The sequence below is a fragment of the Lissotriton helveticus genome, chromosome 1_2, assembly GCF_964261635.1.
Source record: "Lissotriton helveticus chromosome 1_2, aLisHel1.1, whole genome shotgun sequence".
NCBI classification, from domain to species: Eukaryota; Metazoa; Chordata; class Amphibia; order Caudata; family Salamandridae; genus Lissotriton; species Lissotriton helveticus.
The window spans coordinates 77,935,873-77,943,623 of NC_136058.1; the positions used below are offsets into that span (position 1 = coordinate 77,935,873).

Sequence of the window (7,751 nt, forward strand, 5' to 3'; positions counted from 1 at the left end):
AGCAAAAGTGGCACTAGTGATGGAGGTTTAGGTGGGTATGGGAGAGTGAACTATCGTGATACACATGTGCAAAGAAACAGATGCAAACAGTAAATTACACAGAGCAAAAGTGGCACTAGTGATCAACCAGCATAACCAAAATATAAGAGGTAGCAGTTGGTGTACTCCAGGAATAAAAAGTGAAATGGGTGCATCTTACAAAAAGAAATATATGAGGTGCAATCCAGGAATAAAAGGTGAGATGGGTGCAGCTTACAAAAAATTTACAGAAATATGTGAGGTAGCGATCAGTGCAATACACGAATAAAAGTGAGATGGGTGCAGTTTATAATAATGTACAGTATACACCTAGAAGTATAGTATTAATGATATACCGGGCCAAAATACATATACAGAATACATGTGCAAACAAAAACAGCATGAGTCAAAAATGACACTAGTGAGCAGCCAGAAATATGAGGTTAGCAGTCAGTGCATTAAGTACACGTAGAAGTAGAATACTGCAATAAACGGCAGACACTTGGTAGTTGAGATTAGTCTAAAGAGGCCAGTTCTTAGGGTATGGTCATATATTGAGAAAGACTAGTCCATGATGGCCGCCAAAGAGAGAGAGGGCGAGACCACTCTAAAATGGCCGCCAAAATAGGGGAGATAGATACGATAGTCCTCTGTTAGTTGCTGTTGCTTTAGGAACAGGGAAGGGCAGATTCAGATTCTAGTTTCTGTTTGAGCAAGCCCAGTTCCTATCTTGCTGGGTAAACACCTGTCATCTGTTAGCAAATAAAGTACCCAGATTTAACACAATACACACGAAGGTAAATAACAGTACACTACAAATGTATGTTGACGAATGCTGTTTTTAGGGAAATGTCGTCCTGTGTGTTCTCTCTCCATGATTTCTATCTGCTCCGCTGGCTGCCTGGAATTTATGAAAGACTTCACAGAGGTCACTGAAAAGAAGCACAGTTAGTTCCCATTTAAACACTTAAAAAAATATATGCAGATGGAAAACTCGTTTTCGGTCTGTAAAAGTCAAAGTAAAACTAGGATCCTTACACACTGGAGATGGTCCATCCACTGTGACAATCTTTTCACAAAATCATAAACATGACTGCCAATTTAAGTAACTGTCGTAAGCTTCTTGTTGCTGTTTAACAGACGTGTACTCAGTGGGAGTAATTTATTTGCATGTCACAGAATCTTATATTTTCCTTTTTTATTTTGCAGTTGACTGCTTCATCAGCTCCTGATGTGGATGATCCAGAGGCTTTCCCAGCCTTAGCTTAACTTGGAATTTAAGTCAATCATGATGCCCTGGTTGGGCTCTCCTCTACAAGGCTTTGCATGCTTATGGATCCTAAACAACTATAACAAATTTAAGACTGTCATTCATACCATTCACACCAAAAGACTGAATTTTATCTGTTTTGAAAACGGACTTCTCTTGCTACACAGAAGCAACAATATGGTAGTCCGTTTTGTATTTAGAAATGTAATGGTAGCAGGGATGTTTTCATAATTTTTCAAAGATTATGCATTATTCATGGATACTTTTTTGTATTGCTGCTTGAAAATATGCGTTTCCAAACTTGAAATATAGGTGTGAAAAGTGTGTGTACCCTAAAGCTTTCACTTCATTTTCTTTTTTGTTTTTAAATTAAGGATTGTGTATTGTTTCCCCCTCTCCCCAAAACTACAAACTGGTTTCAAGTAACACACTGTTTGTGATTTCTTTACCTTTCACGATGTCGGTGACATGCAAAATTAATTTGGCAAGATGTTAGTGTTGTGTGATGCTAACTTTCCTAGTCCTAATTCTTTTAAATCTTAAAATATCCCTACCAAATCTGTCACCTCCCTGTTAATGCTCTTTATACAACAGTTGATTTATGAACTTGTGACTATTTTTAAAGCACATTGGAAAATCCAAGCAGCTGTATTTGGCTCAGTGGTCATACCAAGACCGCTTGGTTATAGATGACTTTTCTGATGCATTGCACCTTTCGCTACCCTCAAGTGTTTGTGTTCCAAAGTGTCTTTTGGTGGGTCAAATAAATATAAAATGCTTGTCCCTAGGTAATACATTGCCACCTTTGGAAGGCATTTTAATATTGTGTGGTCAGAGGAGCAGCACTGATTTTTAATGCAGTATATTTAAGCTACATTTAAAAAAATGAAAAAAACCTGGTATGAAGTTTGCTTTACAAAATTCGGTGTAACAAGTATACCGTTCCATTAACATCTATTCTTGAACGAGGAGCGGGATGAGAAAAGAGTAATAGGCTGTTTTGTGGGAAATGGAGTACCCTTTTCCACTCTGTTACATCAGCAGTGACCACCATTATATGGAATGTAAACCAAAAAACATTTTCTTTTTCCGAATTGTTTATGGTCTCAGCTACTGATCTTCAATTTCCACCTGTGAGGGGCTCTCCCACCTCCTTCTCCCCACACGCCCCCCGCCCCCACCACCGTCTGATGCTGAGGGGTGCTTACTGCTCCTTCAAGCCCCTTATGATTTCTTAGCTTATTTAATATGCCCCTGTGAAATCGAACCATTACCACTTCAAGAAAACATAAAAGGACTTGATAGGATGACTAATAAAACAATTTCTTAGTTTGTTGTCTTCAGTGTTTGTTAGGAGTTAGGATTTTCATTTTATTTAATGTTATTTTACACATACCTTTTTAGCTGACTGTAACATATTTGTAGCTTCTTAGCTACATAGATTAGTAGGAAACAAAATGGTATTGCCCTATTTTTTTTAAAAGCTGTACAGGACAGGCAACAAAGTATTGGAGACCTTTTAGTACCAAAATGGCAAAATTAAAAAAATGTTATTCAGCTTACTTGCCTTATTTAAACTGTTTTCTAAAATAAAGAAAATTAGATGTAAATAAACAAATGTTAACATTTGGGTTGGGTCCATTAGTGCATTCACCTATCAATTGGAGAAGTTTGCACAATGGGGAGGCAATTTTTCAACAATAAATGGTAACATGTTTATCACTAGTGACTTGGACCATGCTTCAAAAATCTGACAGGTCTGTTTTATCCCATAAAAAATTATTCTAGGTGGCAAGAAAGATCAAATTACAGTAATGGTTGTCCTATTGAATTGTACACTTCATTTTAGACTTAATTGAACACAGTTTGAACATTCTTTGTTCGATCCTAAGAGGTCTTAGAAATAAATACTGCTATACACCTTGAAGCAGGGGTTTTATTGGATTCACTTGATTCCCATCGAAAATCGCATGTATCTGCTCTTCAGTGGCAACCATTTTCCCTGCAAAAGTAGTCCCATCCAAGGTACACTGGAAGCTCTAAAGGAAGGGGTCTGGTTGTCTCTTAGTCTCCCTGTTGGCACACCAGAAATTAGAGCAATATTTTGATTATCATGTCTGATGTATTTACAGTTTCATCAAGAGCCTGTATTTTAGAATCGATTTCTGTTTCTCTATAGTTGTAAATTTGCCTCTTTCAGTCCATTTATGTGTGAACTAAAGCTGTGAAAATGTCTCTAACATTTGGGGATGCTTAACAAAGATTCATTTTCATGCTCTTCAGTAAGACACCTTTAAGTAAAATGTAAACTTTCAGTTGTCTTGGAAAAGGGATTAGGTTCTTGCTCTTCAGCTAGTCTTTCATGCACTTGTTCTCTTTACTCTTCATCAAAGTTCCATTGTTTGAGGAGCAGGGCAGTCTGGATACTTATTTTTATGGGAGTTTTATATCTTTAAACTTTGAGCATGAAAGAGTATCTTTTCCTTAAGCACCACTTCTGAAGAAAACAAGGTTGATAGATAAATGCAAAAATTGATCTCCTGTAAGAAAATATATATATATATGTTCTGGGGAAAAAATGTATTCAAGCAAAACTACGTTTAAGTCCATGTGTGGCTATAGTATTTGCAGATGTTTTGCAGAGACGAGACTACTATGTAATTGGATTTACATTGAATATCTCATGTCCATTGAGATTGGAAATCCCACGACTGTTGATTTAATAAATGCGGGTCATAGGCCTAAAGCTGAACGTTTAAAAGATATAAATGTTAATTATTTTATATCAATTCTAATCGAAGTTTCATATCTATCCCTAATGTTCTAGTAAAGCGTGTTTGATGCAGGTTTTGGGGCAATGCATCAATCAGACCTTTGAACTGGTTACAGTTAGCAATGAGTTTGAATTACCAGTTAAACCTGAGGATAATTGATATTCATGCAGCTTGTATAAATTGTCTCTACTAGAATCCTAGCCATGTGGACTTATGTACTCATGGATGAATGAGGCCAGAATATGGACTGAACTGCGCTCCCTGGGTTTCTGTGCGCACTTTAATGCTTTTTTCTTTCCTTCACTTAACTGATTTCAAGCATTTTCTTCATTGCATTTGTCTTTAGGTCTCGCCTGAGCCAGCATGCGCTGCATTGTGTGGCTTTTAGTAAGGACTTTAAATTTTGAACACACGCTTGTGCATGTGTTTTTTTTGTGTGCGTCTTTCTAAGCAAGACCACGCAGTTGGGCAAAGGCGGGTGCATGTCCCTGTCCCACCCTCCCCTCCCCCTTCTCTCTCTCCCTTGGCCTCGGGAGCAGGCATCAGCGCCATCTGTTTCCAATTATCGTGCCCGCGTCTTGCTTTCTCGTTAATTAGAAACAGATGGCACTGGCTTTAGTAAATGAGGGCTGCTGTCAGTGTGACGCCCTCTTCAATACAATTGTTGACATCAGCGCTTGTTTTTCCCTTTCTCCAACACTCTTGTTCGCCCTCTTACATGACAGTGTGAATGAGTGGCTTTTGTTTTCTGCTAGAGTGTGCTGGTACATCATTCCTCTCTGCAGAAGAAAATTCACTGGCGCCATCTTTTGAATTGCTTTATGCTTTGCTCTTGCTTGGGGTCATTGACATCCCGTTTTTGTTTCACCCTACATTCATTGCACATAACGTCACACGATTGGAGAATAGCTGCTTTGATGTATACATAGTTTTGCAGCGTGAATCTTTCTGGATTCACAATACTGTGCATTATTACGCGGTCTAGTGGTTGGGTCCGGAATCGTAGTCTTTTCTAATTAAAAAAATATATGTATGTTTCCGTAGCCCTGGTGGGCATCGACGTCCCACCTTTTGGTGTCCTTCCTGTGACGGCAGCACACTGCCTGCGGAAGCTCCCACCCTTGGACTCCATCTTCAGATTGTTTTTTCTGCCGTTGGGTCTGGATCGTCACCGTGAGGTTCCTGAAAACTCCAGAGCCCCAAGAACACCAGAGGAAGAGGGCCTGTACTATTTTGAGGGAGAAGGCGAGGAATACTGGCAAACAAGTTTGGACTCTGCATTCTCGGTGGTGCAGGACCTGGATTGGCAGGACCTTGATGCCAAAAGCCTGGATGAGGCCATAGATACGTATCCTTCGCTGCCAGATGACATTGGCATCTACAATATGGTCATCAGAAACACGGCAACAGCATATGGGGCGAAACTGGAGGAAGAAAAAACAAAAGCCTGCTTCCTCTTGGAGACACTACTCCCAACACAAACTAGGAGTCAATTCCTCCCCATGTTCCAAGTGTCCTGGACCAGGAAAGTGAAGCAGTCAAGGAGCCCTCAATCTGTAGGTCTGTCACCTAGGACAGGGAAGAAGTACAAACACTCCTCTAAGGATCCACCATACATACAAGGATCCGTCACAGTTGACTCCATCATTGCAGCAACAGCCATAAAGAGGGCCAATGTTCCCACAAACTCGGGCCCACCACCAGACAAGGAGAGTAAGAGGATAGACCTCACTGGGAGGAAAATAGAGAGGAATGCAGCAGTTCACTGGCAAATTTCCAACTTAAATGCCCTACTCAACAGGCATACGCACCAGCATTGGGAGGAGGTCGGACAGCTACTCAAACACCTCCCTGAGCAATACCAACAGAGATCAACACACCTGGTGGAGGAAGACAAGAACATAGCAAACTCATGCCTAAAATCAGCCCTGGATGCGTCCGACACATCCAGCAGACTCATGATGATTGGGGTCACCGAAAGAAGACCTGCCTAGCTGAGAATCTCCGGCTTTGAGCCAGAAGTCCAGAACAACTTTCTGAACACTCACTTCAATGGAGAAATCCTGTTTGGGCGCCTGTGGATGAGAAACTGACGCTACTCGAGAAGGAAAATGAAACTGCAAGGTCCACTGGGGTTTTACAATTCAGAGGAAGGAGAAGGGGCACCCCGACACGGAGACCAAACGGAAGGGGGGGGGTGAAACCAGTCAGGAACATCACATCAGACATTCCAGCAGAACTAGCAGGGCAACAACCAAGCGCAGCAGAGCCAGCAGCAGCAAAACTGGCAATACCAGCCCAGGAGCCAGTCCATTCGTGGGAGAGCGAATGGATGAGGACAAACAAGAGGGGGCCAGCAACCCACCTCAAAGTGACTCGGCGCCATCAAACGTGCCCACCCACAAAACACTTCGAAGGGGGGAGAAACAACAAAATATGCAAAATGCCTTACATGTAAAAAATCAGGGATCAACGAACATTTAACACCAGTAGGAGGCAGACTAAAACACTTCTTCCAGGAGTGGAAGAAAATAACGACAGACAAATGGATACTGAACATCATATAGTTCGGATATTGCATAGAACTGGAAAACAGGCCTCCAAACAGAAAACCAAAAAGGAAGGCTCGCTCTGCAAAAGAACTATTGCTACTCCTCGAGGAAGCACAAGAACTTCTCCACAAGGAGGCGATAGAAACAGCACCATTCAAAGAAAGAAACAAGGGAGTGTACTCCAACTACCATCCTGGATCTATGGTTCCTAAACCAATTCATAAACTCAAAGTCAAAATGACATCCCTACAAAAAGTCATCCCTCAGATAAGGGAAGGAGATTTTTGGTCCACCATAGACCTCAAAGATGCCTAACTAAACATACCCATGAACAGACAAGGGAGTGTACTCCAACTACTTCCTTGTGCCAAAAGTGGACGAAACAGCAAGACCCATCCTGGATCTACGGTTCCTAAACCAATTCATAAACTCAAATTCAAGATTACATCCCTACAAGAAGTCATCCCTCAGATAAGGGAAGGAGATTTTTTGTCCACCATAGACCTCAAAGATGCCTAACTAAACATACCCATGAACAGACAACACAAACATCTACTGAGATTTGCCATAGATGAAGCGCACTACCAGTTCACAGCCCTGGCCTTCGGACTAAAATCCGCACCAAGGGTCTTAACCAAGTGCCTTGCAGCAGTAGCAGTGCACCTATGCAGGGCAGGGATTCATGTATACCCCTACCTCGACAACTGGGTAATAAAAGCAAATCTGAAAAACAGGCCACTGGGATGACGTCGTCGGAGTACTTAGAAGCTGCCCTCGCGCGCTGACGTCAGTTGTTCTTTTTTCCGCGCCAGCAAGAGCAGGTCTGGAGAAAGTGGTACCCTTTAGTCACTTTTTGACTAAGCTTTTTCGATCCTTTTTGGATTTGTTTCGAGTCTCCGACTCCATCGGTGCCGGTAGGGATGCCCGGCTTCAAGCCCTGTGCTGACTGCAACCGACTGTCGGTTACTGCCCCCCCTCTGCCGGTGCCTACATTGCCTGGGGCCCCGACCACGATGACAAGTCGTGCCCCGACTGCTGGTCCTTGACGTTGAAGGCTAGGCGGGAGTGGTCCCGCAAGCGCCTTGAGCTCTGGCAGTTGGCCCTGCGCGAGGTCCCGGTCCGGTAGGAGGTCGAGGG

General features: G+C 42.1%; 1 long non-coding RNA gene across 1 annotated transcript; it reads left to right on the top strand.

The window, feature by feature from the left end:
• Positions 1–581: 581 nt before the first annotated feature.
• On the top strand, positions 582–3,215 carry LOC144798098 (uncharacterized). Its single transcript, XR_013603485.1, has 2 exons — positions 582–815; positions 1,228–3,215. It is a non-coding gene; the product is annotated as an uncharacterized LOC144798098 (long non-coding RNA).
• The last annotated feature ends 4,536 nt before the right edge of the window (positions 3,216–7,751 follow it).